At 37.0% G+C, this 18,535-nt stretch overlaps 1 pseudogene; it reads left to right on the top strand.

Annotated features, from left to right (window-relative positions):
- Positions 1–17,660: 17,660 nt before the first annotated feature.
- On the top strand, positions 17,661–17,974 carry LOC149185610 (10 kDa chaperonin, mitochondrial pseudogene; annotated as a pseudogene).
- Positions 17,975–18,535: the final 561 nt, after the last annotated feature.

Genomic DNA, 18,535 nt, shown 5'->3' with positions numbered 1-18,535 from the left:
AGATAAATTTGAATAAGTTTCTACAAGAAATGGTCACTAATGGTGAAAGGGTAGTACAGGAAACTCATGATGAGAAAAAAAGAAATGTTAATCATGATTTCATAGACTCTAATGTTGGATCGAAGACTCCCCATATTCCAAAAATCAATATGAGGAAGTTTGATGGCAAGGATCACGTAACATGGATATTACAGATGGAGCAATTTTTCGATCTCAATAATGTGAAAAACACGCAAAAGGTACGTATTGCAACTTTATATTTGGAACCAAATCAGTTTGTATGGTATCAATGGCTTTGCTCTCGTAAACAAATTATCACTTGTGCAATTTTTATGGAATAATTGACAACACATTATGAAGATACAAAAAGAAACACTTTTTTTAGCCAATTGATAAGTCTCAAACAAAAGGGTTCAATAATGGAGCACATTGAGGAGTTCCAAAAATTGAACATAAGGGTAAAAAATATTCCAGAGGAGCATAGGATTGATGTGTTCATAGGGACTTTAAAGGATAATATCCAACATGATGTTTGCCTTTGGGAACTTGATTCATTAGAGAAGGCATTCAGGTTAGCAAGATAAATGGAAAGAAAAATTATGGCAACTAGGAAGCATACCACTCACAACTATAAAGATGGAAGTGTTGTTGCCCCTAGCCTTCCACAACCTATAAGGTTGACACCACAACAATTGGAAGAAAAAAGAGCAAAAGGGCTTTGTTACAGTTGTGATAGCAAACACACTAAAGGTCATAAGTGTGATGAGAAGAAATTATTCTACATAGATTGTGAAGAGGAAAAAGAAAAGGAGCAAGAAAGGTCAAAAGAAGAGGATATACTCTAGGAAAAAGGCCTAGATAAAGAAGAAATGAATCCAACCATATCTTGTAATGCATTGGCTAGAATTACCACCCCTCAAACCATCAGGATAGAAGGACAAATCAAGAAGAAAAAGGTAATAGTGTTAATTGATTCAGGAAGTACCCACAATTTTATTCATTGTAAGATAGCAAAAGAATTGAATTGCTTCCTATATCCAGCACCAGAGTGTCAAGTGATGGTTTCAAATGGAGGAATGATAAATTTCTTTGGAAAGTGCCATAATATCAAGCTATCCATGGGAGAATATGTATTGAATAGCCCAATGCTTTCCATTCCAATGGGAGGTGTTGATGTTGTACTAGGAGTCCAATGGCTACAATCCTTGGGTATAGTAGCTTTTAACTTTCAAGAACTTTTCATGAAATTTTATGCGGAAGGAAAGGAAGTTGAATTAAGGGGTATTGCAGGAAGAACGAGAAATATAATAAGCTCTAACGGTATGACAAAGCTTCTAAAAAAGGAACAACGAGGTGTAATTGCACAATTGTGTTCGCTAGATGTTTCCACATTGAAATCATCTATTTCTCTAGATCTCCAAAAAGTCTTGGACAATCATTCCAAGGAATTTGAGACTCCCAAAGGTCTCCCACCTATTCGTGATCGTGATCATGCTATTCATTTGATTCCGGGAAGTGTTCCTCCAAACATCAGGTCGTACAGATATCCCTATGCCCAAAAGAGTGAAATTGAATGTATGGTTGCAGAAATGCTTGAGGCTGGTATAATTCAACCTAGCCAAAGTTCTTTCTCTACTCGAGTAGTATTGGTGCACAAGAAGGATGGATCATGGTGCATGTGTCCAAATTATAGGGAGCTCAACAAGGTCACTATTAGAGATAAGTTTCCCATTCCTGTCATTGATGAATTATTGGATGAATTGCATGGATAAATTTACTTCACCAAGTTAGATCTTCATTCAGGATATCATCAAATCAGAATGAATACTCAAGACATTCCAAGAACAACATTTGGAACTCATGAGAGTCACTATGAGTTTTTGGTGATGCCTTTTGGCCTTACCAATGCGCCTTCTACATTTCAAGGTTTGATGAATTCCATTTTCAAACCCTTCCTTAGAAAATTTGTATTATTATTTTTTGATGATATACTAATCTACAACAAGCCTTGGAAGGATCATGTTGAACAGGTTGAAAGGGTGCTACAACTATTGGAGGGGAAACAATTATATGCAAAAAGATCCAAACGTTTATTTGGAGTACAAGAGGTGGAATATCTGGGTCATATTGTATCTCATGAAGGAGTTAAGGTAGACCTTAGCAAAATTAAAGCCATTAAGGAATGGGAAATCCCCACATCCATAAAGCATTTGTGAGGATTTATCGGGTTAACAGGGTATTATCACAAGTTTGTTAAGAATTATGGGAAAATAGCAGCACCTCTAACAACATTGTTGAAGAAAGATGCATTTTCATGGACTCCAGAAGCAACAAAAGCCTTTGAATATCTTAAAGAGGCAATGTGCCAAGCACCGGTCTTAGCTACACCAGACTTCAAAAAAACCTTTATTATGGAATGTGATACTTCCAGAAATGGAATTGGTGTTGTTTTAATGCAAGATGAAAGAACCATTTCTTTCGAAAGTCGTCCAATCAAGGGAAAGTATTTACACAAAGCTGTTTATGAGAAGGAAATGTTAGCAATACTACATGCACTTAATAAATGGCGACCCTACCTAATTGGAAGACACTTCAAGGTAAAAACGGATCATGATAGCCTTAAATACTTTTTAGAAAAAAGATTATCCTCTGAAGAACAACAAAAATGGGTCACAAAGATGTTGGGTTATGACTTTGAAATCATATACAAAAAAGGGAAGAAAAATGTTGTGGAAGATGCACTCTCAAGAAAGGATGAGGATGTGGATGCATTGTTGTGTGCCATTTCTATTATCCAACCAGATTGGATAAACGAAGCAAGGGAGGAATGGAAGAATGATGAAGAAGTGTGGGAACTTATTTGAAAGTTACAACAGGATTGGAGTACATCTGATACATTTAGCTGGAAAAATGATTTGTTATGGTACAAAGATCGTTCATACCTCTCTAAGAATTCCCAACTCAAACAAAATATTCTTCTCGAATTGCACGCTTCTCCCTTAGGAGGGCACTCAGGATTTTTAAAAGCTTACCATAGGGTTAAGAAGAAATTCTTTTGGGATGGCCTTAAATTGGATATTCAAAAGTTTGTAGCAGAATGTTTGGTATGCCAACAAAAGAAAGCTGAAATAATTAAGACACTAGGTCTATTACAACCTTTATCCATTCCAAGCTAACGTTGGGAGGAGGTTTCAATGGATTTTATCACAAGTTTACCCAAGTTTGAGGGAAAGAGTGTCATCATGGTGGTAGTTGACAGACTTGCCAAGTATGCACACTTTTGTGCATTATCACATCCATTTAAATCCAGTATAGTTTCTACGACATTTATGGAAACAATTGAAAAGCTACATGGAAACCCAAAGATTATTGTAAGTGGTAGAGATCCCATTTTTATAGGAAAGTTTTGGATGGAATTATTTTCTTGTCTTGGTACTCAGTTAGCTCATAGCTCATCTTATCATCCTCAATCTGATGGGCAAACGAAGATAGTAAACAAATGTTTGGAAGGATATCTTCATTACTTTGTATCTGATAAATAGACACAATGGGTCAAATGGTTTCCTCTGGCTAAGTGGTGGTATAACACTTCCTTCCATACTGCAACAAAAATGACCCCATTTATGGCACTTTATGGATATCAGCCACCATCCATCACATCATATTTAAGAGAAAATTCTAAGGTTCAAGCAATGTAACATTACATCGAGCATCAACAACAAGTTCTCCAACTCTTAAAGGATAACCTCGTGTTGGCGCAGAATAGAATGAAACAAAAAGCAAATCAACATCGCAGTGAAAGAATGTAGGTGATTGGGTATTCCTATGGCTACAACCATATAAACAAATGTCCCTCAAGCAAGCTAACAAGGATAATAAATTGTCACCAATGTATTATGGTCCATACAAGGTGTTGCAAAAGATTCGTACTATGGCATACAAATTGTAGCTTCCTGCAGCTTCTTGAGTGCAACCAGTTTTCCATGTTTCATGTTTAAAGAGGATTATAGGCGACAAGCTCCCAGTTCAAACAGTATTGCCAAAACTTGACGAGGAAGAAAAAATTATATTGGAACTAGAAGTAGTCATAGAAACAAGAACTTGACAACTACGAAAGTGATCCATTTCAGAGTATCTCATCAAGTGGAAGAACTTATCCACTGAAGATTCCACATGGGAGGATGAGAATTTTATACAGAAGCATCTAGAACTACTCAAGCGTTGAGGACAACACTTTCTTGAAGGAGAGGGGCATGTTAGGTCCCTATAATACTAGTGATGCCCCCATTAATATTGTAGTTGTATCCCTTATTAATATTGTTGTGCCCCTATTGTCCCCATATTGTTATTACTGAGCCCCATAAAATCCCTCTATTGTTATTTTTGTGCCTTTATATTATTATTGTTAGGTCAGATTGGTTATATTGTGACCCCTTAGACTCATATATATAGAAATGAGGTTTTGTCATTTGAATCATCCAAGAATTGTTCATTTTTGTAATGTAAAGGAGGTTGCCCCCTCGAAGAGGCTGAATTCTAAGGCGTTCAACTATCTTTTCTATCTTTTTGTGAGCTAGTTTCATAACACAACCTGTTGTCACCCAAAAAATGATCATTGAGTCATGTATTACTAGGATTGATCAAAATAACCCATGTAGGATGGGTTTTTACATATTAAAACCTACTTTTACCTTAGGAAATAATTTAGTGAACCAATAGCCTAAATTATTCCTCATTAAAATCCAAAAACCTCATGAGCATGATTAAGTAGATCATTATTTATTTAATATTCTCTCAAAATAATTATTAAGTCATTATTTAATGAACATTTATAACCATTTTTTATTTAACCACTCTAGAATAATGTAGAGTCCAAGGACTGTCTTACCTTGACCCATTTTGCCTATACTTTTTCCCTTTTTCCTATACCTATCACCTAAATAATGCAATAGACACAAGGTTTTGTTAAAGGTAAGACTTACATGTCTTCTTCTTCATATTTGTCTCTATACCTTATTTTTTGGTTAAAATACGCATTCAGCTATGGAATCGCCATGTTTCTATAGCTAATCTGGATTTCCCCAGCTACCTCCATGTTGACAGGGTTCAGAAGCCCCAGCTCAGTGAAGGAAGATATAGATAAATGAGGAATGATACCCTCATGGATTGTTTCCTATTCGCTCGAACCAATTCGTCAAGAAGAACACATGATAACACGGTCACCCTCAAAGTAAACTGGAAGATTATCACCGAGATAGAGTCTGTGTTTTCACAAAATCGTATCAATTTTCTTTTCCAAATAGCTAATTGATTATTTAGCAATATAGATTGATTTAGTAGGATCGAAGTAAAGATATATAGGCTTGATATTCTCATACTGTTATATCGAGAAGTATTATAAAAGCAGTGGGCACTCTGTGATTGGGTGCATCCCGATATATGTAATTTCTGAGAACATTTTGTTAAATCTTGCTTGAAAATAATAGACTTAGTTTATGTTTGTTCCATGCTGCGTTGATTGGATATTGTCAATTGTTTCATGGAGGGCCCCTACGTCCAGTACAGGCCTTTAACCAATTAAAAAAGATTTATTTAATTTCTTAATCATAGATGCTTTCTTTTGTGTTTGAAATGCTGTATGATGGAATTCATGATTGAATCTTTGTTTGAATAAGCAATTCCATTTGTTTTAGACCTAGCTTAATCCTATTATTTAATTTTGTTTTTATCTGGTACATTTTGATCATTTTCCTTACTTAGTTTAGTCAACTATTTCATTTTCATAGCATGGTTGCTTTTCAGTTTATTAGATTTATGACTTGTTTGGATGAAGTTTAACGAGTAAAAGAGTCACAATCATTTTCTTGACAATTAAATCTAGACATCATTCCTTAATCTGATAGAATAGATCTCTTTATCACATAGTAATTTATTCTTGGTTGTAGCATAATATTCAAGATAAAAATCCAAAATAGTATAAGAAGAGTAAAGTTTAGAATCACTCTCATACCATCCATAAAATGATTCAATAGAGAATAATTTCTAAGAAAACTAGCTAACAACTTTAAGGATCAATACACTAATATAATCAGCAATACCATCTCCACACTAATTCTAAGTTTAGACTCTAACAGGAACATAACGACATAAAATAACTTCTAGCACATATAGTGCACCTATGCTTCATCAATATTCCTGCCCTGGTCAATAATTTATGTTGACAATCTAAGGACATAAATTGGCTAAACATTTATGCATCGTTGTCGGGGAAGTACAAATAGAAGTTTAAAAAAAGGAAATCATTAATTCAAAACATGATATGTGTAGGGATAGAGACTCTAGAGGTAGAATTTTAGGGTGAGGAAGAAGTATAATTCCCACAAATTCACTCACTTCACCATGATTTTGAGATTCCACACCACCTACTCAAACCTGAATCCCATTTGTAGGTCGACAAAGACTTCTTGAACTCTGAAGATCAGAAGTCCAATCCAAAACTTCACCTACTTCATCTACTAAAGTTGTAATTGAAGAAATTCCTATATGCCCAATTGCAAGAGTAATTTTTCTATCCTCCATTGGTGAACAAATTTTGGGAGAAGAATTAGAAGTTCTTAGTGAAGAAGAGGAACATGAAACTTATTTTGAACAACCATTGATAGAAGAACTACAAGAAATAGAAGAACCCTATATTAGTTTTGAGGAATCTGTCATGGCTGAAGAAGGGGAAGGAGAGGTACACAATGTCAATGGTGAGAAAAATAGGATTGGAGGAGGTAGAGGTAGTGGTAGAGGAGGAGGTGGAGATAGGAATAGAGGAGGGGGTAGAGGTAGAGGAAACCCAGATCCTTTTTTATTCCTATTCTTGATGAAGATACAACCCTCACAATGAAAAATACATCACCCTCAATTCTTCCTAATTTCCATAGAGAAGGAAATTAAGACCCATAGACATTTCTCTTCAAATTTGAGGTATTATGCAGATCATATGACTATCTGCATGATGATCAAAAACTAAAATTGTTCCCTGCTACCTTAAAGGATTCAGCATTAAAATGCTTCATGAGTCTAGGAATGCATTCTATAAGAACATGGGGACAAATGAAAGAGTTTTTCTTAGGCAAATATAGATTTTTGTTGTCTGCCTAGTAACCTTAAAGATGAAATCTTCAAAATGACACAAAAAGAAGATGAAAATATTGAAGACTTAGCAGAGAGATTTGTCTACAATATTAAAAGAGCAAAAATGGACAATTTGGATGAGGAAACATTAAAGACCCTCCTTCATAAAGCTATTAAAGATGAATGGATCGATCTCCTTAACTTAACTGGGAAAGGAGATATTTCTCAATTACCATTTGCAGATATTTGTGATTTATGTGTACATATCTCAAGGGGTAAAGCATGAGTTGGAAAGAGTCCTAGAGACCCTCTCTTATCAAGAATTAATAAATATGCAGCTGGGACAGTCAATGGGTCAGAATTAGGAAGCTTGCTTGATACCTTTAAGACAGATATTTTAGGGAGTCCAAGTGAACAAATAGACACCCTTAAAATACAAAACAAGCAAAAATCTGAAAATGTTGCATTATCTATTTAATGTCCTAGATGTCAAAAGAAACATGCCCTAAGAGAGTGTCCCTTAGATTCGAAAGCCATAGAAACTTGTGTCATATGTGCTGATAATCATGATACTAAGGAATGTCCTTCTTTACCAGGTCTCAAGGTTGTATTTAATGACGAAGGAACACCAAAAAAAGTGGACCCTTTTTACTTTATAGCCAAGAGAACATGGCAAAACCCCCAACCAAATCAACCACAAGGTTTCAGACCACAACAATTTCCTCAGTCTTCAGAAAATAATTGGAATCAATCTTGGCAGCCTTGGGCTCAGCTATAGTCACAATATTGGAATCAAGGATGGAAAAATCCTTATGGCGCTTATGCTCAATATCAACAATATTCACCATCCTATCTTCCACCACAATTTCTACCCTAATATAATCAAATTCCCCAAGCTAATAATTTACCTCAAATCCATGTCCAAAATCAAAACCCACATCTCTCCCTACCATTTCCACAAAAACCGAATCAACTACCCTCTCAACCACTACGAAATCCTAATAATAAAATACCACAACAACCAGTTTACAACATGGAAGATAAGAATCCTCAAACTTATGTAATAACTCCACTAGATCTAAAAAATGTCCAATTAAGGTATGGGAGAGTGTTACAAAGAAAACCTATTGTTGTCATTCAGGAAACAAGACCAAATCTTCAAAAACACAAAAATCAATCTGAAGAAGGAGAGACTTCTCTCCCTCAAAAAGAGAATAATAAAAAAGAAAATGTTCTAGTAAATACTTCTATCATAGAACAACCCTCAGTATCAATTAGAGCACCTTTCCCTGAATGGTTGAAAATTGATGAAGGAGAAGAAAACAAATTACGTTGCATGATTACAATATGATGGATGAATTGAGAAATGTTTGTATCAAAATTCCTTTATTACAAGCCATAAAAGAAATACCAATATTTTAAAAAAAAATTAAGGAACTAAGTACTCAGATATTAGGAAGAAAAAAAATACACAAAAAGGATTCAATTAGTGAGAAAAATTGCAGACATTATGATGGGGAAAATGACAATTCAAAAATATTGAGATCTAGGAAGCCTGATTTTAAAATTCACATCAATGGAAAAGAAATACAAAACACACTGATTGATCTAGGAGCAGCTATAAACATAATGAGTAAACAAGTTATGTACACACTTAGGCTTCCTAATCTTCAATACATACCAACCTTATTATAACTAGTAGATAGGTATGTGATTAAACCCGAAGATGTGTTGGAGGATGTTTGTGTCTCCATGGATTCTTGGGAATGTCCTGTTGATTTCATGGTCCTAAAAACCAAGAATAATTTAGGAGGACATCCATTAATCCTAGGAAGACCTTGGTTAGCCACAGTTGATGATTTCATAGGTTGTAGATCAGGTGACATGTTTATCTCATATGGAAATTCTATAAAGAAATTTACATTATACCCTCCTACAATAACAACAATAGAAACAGAGAATGAAGAATGGATAGATGATGAAGATGATATACAACCTGTTTTTACTACTGAACAAGTAAGACAGGAAGACCAAATTTTAAACCTATTGGAAAATAATGAATCTTCCTCACATTATGATCATAGTTGAAATGAATTGATCTGAAAATCACTTGTGAGTGATCTCAGGTAATTAATTAATGAATGAAGGTATTATAGACTCATGTGTTGTTGTGTGTCTATGTTATCTTAGGCAACGGATCGATGAGATTGAAAAATACACAGACACTGGAAAATGGAAAACAGTAAGAGAAACAGAGTGAGCAAAATAGAACACAACAAATTAATAAGGAGTTCACCCAATTATCCTGGGCTACGTCTCCGGTCCAGCTCTCAGTGGTGGCCTTATTTTATTGTGTCTTTAGAGCAGATTTTTTATAATGGGAGCTCAGTTTGAGTCTCCTGAATAGATAATGCTTAGTAGGGTGGTTCTTGGATTCCCCAAGCCACTAGAGCGCACAGACTCTTCCTTACAAAGTCTCATCCTCAACTGGTCTAAATGGGATGAGTCCAATTTGGTACTCAGTTCCCGACAGATATCCTCGCAGGGATTTCTTGAACCTCTCAAGCATTTTGTCTGCTCGATGACACATCAGCTCTGCAGGTCAGCTCGAATCTGTGTGTTTGCTTTTGTATCTTCTGTCTCCTTCTTCACTATTTTCTTCTTTCTTACAGTGCTCACTTCACTCTCCTCTTTCTCTTTCTGTGCATTCATGGCTTAAATCCAATACAGCACATGACTATTCACTTCCTCTTCCACCTCTTCGGTTTTCCTACTGTTGTTGACTTAGAATTCCCTACCTTTGTGTCATCACCACTGTATAACGTCTCACAGGGAAGTGGCCACTTTTCCTCTCATGAATTGCGCCAGCTCTTCCTCAAACAGTTCAGTATTTCGGTTACTCTGTGTAATGATTCATTCGCTAGCTCAACGGTCAAATCAGACTTCAGAATTTTATATGCTGCAACTTAATTTCTCACTCCAAATCTGGTTTCCCACCGGGTGCAACCTCTGTCATTAGATCTGGAACCCCTAAATCCTACGGTGTTTGCTCTTATCGCACAGTTGACTTGCTCGGACGTTAGCCTGCGATGAGAGGCAGTTTTCTCTCTCATCCACGGGACACACATAATTTGTTGTATGGAATCGTTGGGTCTCCTGACAATTCTGCTTACCACCCAACATGCCTCTGATATTCTGGCGGTTTTGGAGCATGGGACCTGCCTTTTGCTTTAGCAGTTTTCCCACGGTTTTCATCTTTCCTTGTGACCGAGCGCTCAGGACCTTTCCATTTTGAGGGGTTTTGCCCAGTGATGTGCAATTAGCGCTTATCGCGCATAGAAACGACCTCTTTTTTCTGATCCAGACTTCCCAACTACTAGTTTGCATCCTACGTGGTCTCCATGGGCCTTGGTCGACGTGCTTTGATCGAGGTCCTCATCGTTCCTTGTTGTCTACAAATTGCCACTATCCAGAGGTCTTCCTGATAGCTCATTGTTCACAAGTTTTGAAGTCTGTCATGATGTTGATATAGTGATAGAACATTGATAATTTTCATGGATCGAGTTCGGATCACGGCCTTCCCACTGAAAAAGCTTTTGGACCACCAAAAGTTGGTTTTCAAGCATCAACTAGTGAGGGTACAACTGTCTCACTTGTCCAATCTCTATCCATTTTTCACTGCTCAGCTTTGAACCCTTGAGCCCAACTCTGAGGTACTCAACATCTCCCCTGCGCGCCATTCTCACCTTCCTATCTAGAACTGTGTCTTCCAGTAATTCATTAAGATATTCAGGTAACAGGTCATCAATAGAAGGCAATTGACTTTGCTCTTCGGGATCCTCAATTAGTGAAGGTTCAAATAGTCTCAAGCAATCTGCATTCACGGCAGTAGATGTGCATGTAAGCTGGTAGATCAAGGCAGAAAACATTCTCACCAATATTTCAAGTATCTTGAAAGGTCCATAGCTGATAGGCTTTAGCTTCTTACCTTCACCTTGCATCCTGTCCTTGCTGATATATAGTCAGACTTGGTCACCAACTTGGAAACTATGCTCCATCTAATGCTTGTCATGTCTTGCCTTATATTTGGCTTGGCTCTTTTCCAGCTGTTCTTATACTGCCTAGTGGATCTCTTGGATTTTTTCAATGAACCTAGTTGCCCTATCCACATCACTGTGTCCCTCAACTATGGTGTCTTTACCAAAGACAAAATCCAAAGGAGACCTTGGTGTGAAACCAAAACAGGTCTCAAAAGGAGATCTCTGTGTAGAAGAATGTTTCGCTCTGTTGTAAGCATGTTGCACATAACACAAATGTTCATCCCAAAGCTTAGGATGTTTACTACAATATCCTCTAAGCAACTGGATCAATGTCCTATTAACTACTTCTGTCTGGCCATCAATTTGTGGATGAAAAGATGTGCTATTCTTCAATTTGTTGTCCATCAGTTCCCACAGACTTAACCAAAACTTTCCCACAAATTGGGTGTCTCGATCAGATACAATGGAAGTGGGTAATCCAAAATGAACCCATACATGTTGAAAGAACAGTTTTGCAATCTATTCAACTGTAATCTGTTTATTACAAGGTATCAAAATACACATTTTTCTAAACCATAATAACATACAGATAATCATGACCTTTCCTAGATTTAGGCAGTCCTCCAACAAAATCCATGGAAACACTTTCCCAATGGTGAGAAGGAATTGGTAATGGAGTGTACAAGCCTAGTTTTCTATTGTTGGGCTTTCTCTTATCACACATGGCACACCCTCTTACATATCTAGAAAATGTCTCATTCATTTTTGGCTAATAACAAAATCTTTGGAGCTCTGCAACTGTTTTACTTACCCCAGAGTGACCTGATATTAGAGAAGTGTGTGCTTCTCGAATTATCTTTAATCTTTCAGTTTGTGGAATGCATAGCTTCCCACAATGATATAAGAGTCAATCCTTTACATGATAATCCAATTCTTCTATTCGTTTTCCTTGACTTAAAGTTGTATATACATCTTTGAAGTCTATAACTTGAGCATATTGTTCCATGAAGCTCTCATGTAACACAGAATTATGCTTAAGTATAGTAGATGCATTTACAATGGGTCTAGATAACATATCTGCAACTTTATTTTGTGTGCCCTTTTTATATCTGATGACTAAATGAAACTGTTGTAGAAAACCCATCCATCTATAGTGCCTTGATTGCTGCAACTTATTTTGGGAGTGTAGATATTGAAGTGGTTGATAATCAGTGTGTATTACTGTCTCTTTGCCCATTAAGTAATGTTTCCACTTTTTCACACTTTGTACTAATGCATACAATTCTTTTCATATGTAGGATAGTTAACTACTATAGAATTAAATGTCTCAGAATGATAACATATGGGTTTATCGTGCTGTGTCTACACTGCTCGCATGGCATAGTCACTGGCATCCATTTGGATCTGTCAGGCCAGGCAGTAACTCCATGAAGCAAAAATGATTCGACTGTATTATTCCATTAGGTAGGTCTTTATTATATACATGAGGGAGAGACTGTTCAGTTCATCTCCCGATGACTGTTCATATTTCTAATTTACTTATTTACATAAATTCACCCAATCACAAGGATTAGGTGTCAACATTACCCCCCTTAATCTGAAGGGATGTAGGTGAGTCCAAGCATCATTCTGAATCGTTCAAGATTTTCTCTTCCAAGCACTTTGGTGAAGATGTCTGCAATTTGCTCATTTGTGGAACAATGACAGAGATGGATTGTTTTGGCCTCAACATGATGTCGAATTAGATGATATTTAGTATTGATGTGCTTCATTCGATCATGGAACTTTGGGTTCTTGGCCAACTTTATTGCAGAGGTATTTTCAATCATGAGTGGAGTTGATTGTACTTGTCTTAACTACAAATATTCAAGAAGTTTCCTGAGCCACACAATTTCTTTTGTTGCTTCAGTTGTTGCCATGTATTCTGCTTCTGTTGTGGAATCTGCTGGAACTGATTGTTTGCGTGATCTCCAGGAGACAGCTCCTGATCCAAGACTCATAGCATATCCTGAAGTTGATACCCCAGTTTCTTTGTCTCCAACGAAGTCTAAATCAGAGTATCCAATCAAGCTGAAGTCGTCCACCTATGTATACTTGATTCCAAAGTCTTAAGTTCCCTTCAAGTACCTTAGAACTCTTTTTGCAGCATACCAATGTCCCTCACGAGGCTTTTTCATAAGCCTGGAGAGGATTCCAATAGCAAACGAAATGTCTGGTCTGGTGGTAGTTAGGTAGTTGAGACTTCCTACAAGTTGTGTATACTTTGTTGCATCCTCAAATTCTTTTCCTTCAATAGATGTGAGCTTTAAGTTTTGTTCCATTGGAGTAGTAAGAGGATTGCACTCTGTCATGCCAAACCTGTTCAACAGATCTCCAATCTATTTCTTTTGAGAAAGAAATATGGACTTTGGATGTTGGGTTACTTCAATGCCAAGATAGTAATGAACATAGCCCAAATCAGTCATTTCAAAACTTTTCCCCAATTCCTTCTTTATGGATGAAATGTAGCTTTCATTGTTCCCTGTCATCAAAAGATCATCTACATATACCACAAGATATACAACTATTTTTCCAACTTTCTCGACAAATAAAGTTGCATCATCAAGATCAAAATGTTTGAAATTGAGTTTCAGAAGATGCTCAATTAGTTTTTCATATCAGGCTCATGGTGCTTGTTTGAGGCCATACAAGGACTTCACAAGTTTTCATACTTTATGTTCATGTCCTTTCATAGCAAATCCTTCAGGCTGGGACATAAAAACATTCTCTTTTAGATCTCCATTCAAGAAAGCAGTTTTTACATCCATTTGATGGACCTTCCAACCGTTCTGAGCTGCTAGTGCAAATAGTGTCTGGATGGTAGCCCATTTTGCTGTGGGGGCAAAAGTATCCTCATAATCAACCCCTTCCTTACGTGCAAAACCTTTTGCCACAAGCCTAGCTTTGTGCTTGTCAAGTGAGCCATCAGCTTTATACTTGTTCTTGTAGACCCACTTGCAGCCAATTGGTTTGGTTCCTAATGGAGGATCAGCCAGCTTCCAAGTGTCATTCTTTATGAGGGCATCATAGTCCTTTTGCATTGCTTCTTTCCATTCATCATGAGAAGCAACTTCTTTGAAGGAAGTTGGTTCAAAATCTGTAGACAAGTTCAATTCACAACCATAAGAAACATCCATATCAACAGGTGAATTAGAGTCATCTACATCACCTCCATTTTGCCAATTTGAATTTTTGGTTCCTGTCTTTCCAACTTCATCAAGATGAACACTTTCAAGTGTCTTTGTCACCCACTTTGGGGGACCTTTTTTAGATGGTCCAGGTTGCTCCGTTGATTGAGTTGGGACTGAATCAAGATTGAGTCTCCCAATTCTATCAATTACATCACTTAAAGCATCATCCATTGTTGGAGTTTCATGCGGGGGAGAGTGTTCTTCAGAAGAAGATTCCACATATTGATCTAGTATAGGAATCCCCCCTTCAAGATGTGGAATCTGATTATCAAATTCTTGAAATGATTTTGCTTTTGCGAATCTATCCAAGCGATCAAGTTGCCGCTCAACAACATTGTCAGTTTTGGATGATTCAAGAAAAATTACATCTCTAGATACAACAAACTTCTTATTTGCTTCATCATAGAGGCAGTATGCTTTGGAAGTGTTTGAATATCCCAGAAAGATACACTTACGACTTCTAGCACCAAGTTTGTTTCTATGTACCTTGCTATCAAGGCATAACAGGTGGGACCAAAGACCCTAAGATGCTTTACTGAAGGAACATGTCCATACCACATTTCATAAGGAGTCTTGTTTCTAATAGAATTAGATGGACATCTATTCTTTATATATGCAGCACATAGAATAGCATCAGCCCAAAACATTATCTTTACATTCTTGAAAAAGAGCATGGATCATACCATATTTAAGATTGTCCTATTCATTCTTTCAGCTACACCATTCTGTTGGGGATTATAAGGCACAGTTGTTTGATGTTTGATCCCATGTTGGTGAAGATAGTTTTCAAATTCATTTGATGTGTATTCTTTTCCATTATCAATGTGAATAGACCCAATATGAGATTGTGCATCATTTTCAATCCATTTATGAAAATTCTTGAATGTTTGAAAAGCATCAGATTTGTTCTTCAATAAATAAATCCAACACATTCTGGTGTAGTCATCAATAAATGTCATGATATGTTTATTTCCATTTGCAGAAGGAACAAGCATTGGACCACATAAATCTGAATGAATGAGTTCAAGTTTTCTATGTGCTCTTGAATGTGAATCATGAAAACACTGTTTGCTATGCTTTCCTAGAATGCAAGCATCACATTGCTTAAGTTTCCTAGGAATTGTAGGCAAACCAGCAACACCATTTTTCTTCAACAAGCAAAGACTGTCATAGTTCAAATGTCCAAATCTAGCATGCCATAATAAACTTGATTGAGGTGTACCTTCTTCATGATGAGAATTGTATGAAAAATGTTGTGCATGAGCAGAGGTTCCTTGTAGTTTAAGAAGCCTCTCTTCTTCTATTCCCCTCATGACAAGTGAGTGGTCAGATGCTTTTCTTACCTCAAGCTTGCCATCAAACATATGAATGGAGTGACCTTACTGGTGGATTTGGACCAAGGACAACAAGTTTATCTTCAGTTGTGGGAGATATAGAACATGATGCAGAAGAAAGTCTGGAAGACCAACCAGTTTAAGCCTGATTGTGCCAAGCCTTGATGGCTTGATTTTTGATTGGTTTGCAAAGCATACTGCTCCATCAACATTGTCAGTGAAATCTTCAAAAAAAATCTTTTCTATGAGTCACGTGGCAGGTTGCTCCTGAATCAAGCAACCAATCATTATTCCAAGAAGCAAGTGAAGCATTAAATAAATCTTCATTTACTCCAATGTTACATTGTGCCACAACATAGTGAGCGGATTCATGTGCTTTATCTTTGTCTGTATCATCAGTTTTACCTTTTTGTTGGTTTCTTTTCTGCTCAATTTTTTCCCATGGTAGCTTGCATGTAGAGGCATCATGTGATCCATTTCTTTTGTAGTGTATGCAGTGCAGATCTACCTTTTCTCCTTGAGAATGTCTACCCCCCCTACCTCTGAAATATCTTCCTCTTCCTCTTCAACCACCTCTTCCTCTTATAGAATCTTGAGCAAGATGCTTTTCTTTATGAGCAAGGCACATAGCCTCTTTAGAAGATTCAGGGGTTGTCTTCTTTCCAAAAGCTTTCTCTCTTTCAGCAAACTTTTTCAAAAGAGAGTCAAAGGTTATATCTTTGAGATTTCCATTTGCTTGCAATGACTCAAGATAATTGGAGTAAGTAGGATAAAGTGCCTTGAGAAAAGTGATAAGAGGAATATCCAATTCAACCTTAGTGGATTTGATATCATGCATTATAGACTTTACTTCAGATGCAAGAGCAAGAGGATCATTATTTTGCAGTTCAAGAGTGAAGAGTTTAATCATGAGTTGAACAACTTCAAGTGCAGAATGTGAGTCATAGAGTTCTTTCAGCTTTTGTAAGGCTTCAAAGGCAGTTGAATATGATGAAATATGGCAACTCACCTCTTCATTTACAGATGCTGCGATTAATGCATAAGCTTTGTTGTTCTTGTTTTCTGAAATGACGAGCTCTTTTTCTGAGGTAGGCTATACTGGTTCATTGTCTCTGTCTCTGACACACACTCCTTTCCATAATTCATTCAAAATGACGGTGTGTTTTATCATCCGAGACCATTTAGGATAGTTCTCCTTGCCAGTGAGAACTATTCCCACCATGGATATGATTGAATGCATACTGTAGAAAAAACTTCTGCTGCAAAACTTTTACTCTTAATGAAAAAAATATATATAGTTATGATGTGACTAGACAACAAACTCAAATATCAATTTGCATACATCTGCACAATGTTAAAGTATAGAATATCGCAATATACTCAAAAAATACCCTCAACAGCATAAAGCACTGCGTCCACTAAAAGGCCGAAGAAGGTAGTCTTGACATATTATATAATTCAATTGGATGATATTAATGATGGCAGCATTTGACCAAACTGTAAGAACAATATCCTACACTTATCCGATGGTGTAACTGAAGAAATAACAAAGAGGACGCTTTGTATTGAAGCCGACACTTAACACCACGCTGAGCAACCATGCCTTAACATCACACTGAGAAGCCACACCACGCTTATGCAATAGAGTCAGTCTTTCTCTTGGCCTCGTTCAGTCCAACGTTCATGTCACTATATTGGGTTCACTGCAAATGTAACCCAATGTACAGAGCATGCAATCTCATTGAGTTTATCTAGGGTCGAAACAAGCTTTACTTCCTCTTTTAGCCACACAAAAGACAATGAACAACAATGGCGTTCGAACACAAGTCTCCATAGACGCCGAATGTTGTGCGCTGCCTGTGTGATGGTGGAGGCAGAATGATTTTGCAATTATAGGGTCTCTATATAAAAGGCCTCTGACTATAAGGGTTTCTTCCCTTACAATATCAAACCAATGGCGAAGAAGCTTATCCCCTTGCTTAACAGGGTTTTGATAGAGAAAGTTGTTGCTCCGAGCAAGACCGCTAGTGGCATTTTTCTTCTGGAGAGCACTGGCAAGTTGAACTCAGGAAAGGTCATATCAGTTGGGCCTGGTTCTCATAGCAAGGATGGAAACACTATTCCTGTTAGTGTCAAGGAGGGTGATCATGTTCTTCTTCCTAAATATGGTGGCACAGAAGTAAAACTTGCAGAAAAAGAGTACCACTTGTATCGAGAGGATGATATTCTTGTGATCTTGCGGGATTGAGTTTTTCTTGCCTACAGGAAAACCGTAGTGAGAATAACTGTGGAGAGGATGCTTTCTGAGAAAAAAAAAACTGTGGATGGACAGCACTAAAATTACCATGTCAGGACAATGCTTCTTTTATGAAACCATGTCAGGACAACGCTTCTTTTATGAAACGTTTATGGACAAGCAGGACAACATGGACAGCGCTGGACAGTATGGAGGGGGAAGCTACCATGTCAGGAGCAGCTAATTATATGGAGGAGCAGCTCAGCTATATGGAGAGTAGACTAGGGAGTTACAAGGGACATAAGAGCTAAAAAAGGAGCTGGCTCTGATACCATCTCAGGCTAGACAATAACTCCATAAAGAAAAAATGATTCGACTGTATTATTCCATCACGTAGGTCTTTATTATATACATGAGGGAGAGACTGTTCAGTTCATCTCTCGGTGACTGTTCATATTTCTAATTTATTTATTTACATAAATTCACCCAATCACAAGGATTAGGTGTCAACAGGATCTCAAATGGTCTTTGAAGATCAGGCAGTGCTAGTACAGGTGTTGTACCAATCTTTTC

This window comes from Pinus tabuliformis, chromosome 3_1 (assembly GCF_031772625.1).
Source record: "Pinus tabuliformis cultivar Carrire ecotype Pingquan chromosome 3_1, CPIR1, whole genome shotgun sequence".
NCBI lineage: Eukaryota > Viridiplantae > Streptophyta > Pinopsida > Pinales > Pinaceae > Pinus > Pinus tabuliformis.
This window is presented reverse-complemented; position numbering and strand designations above follow the sequence as displayed.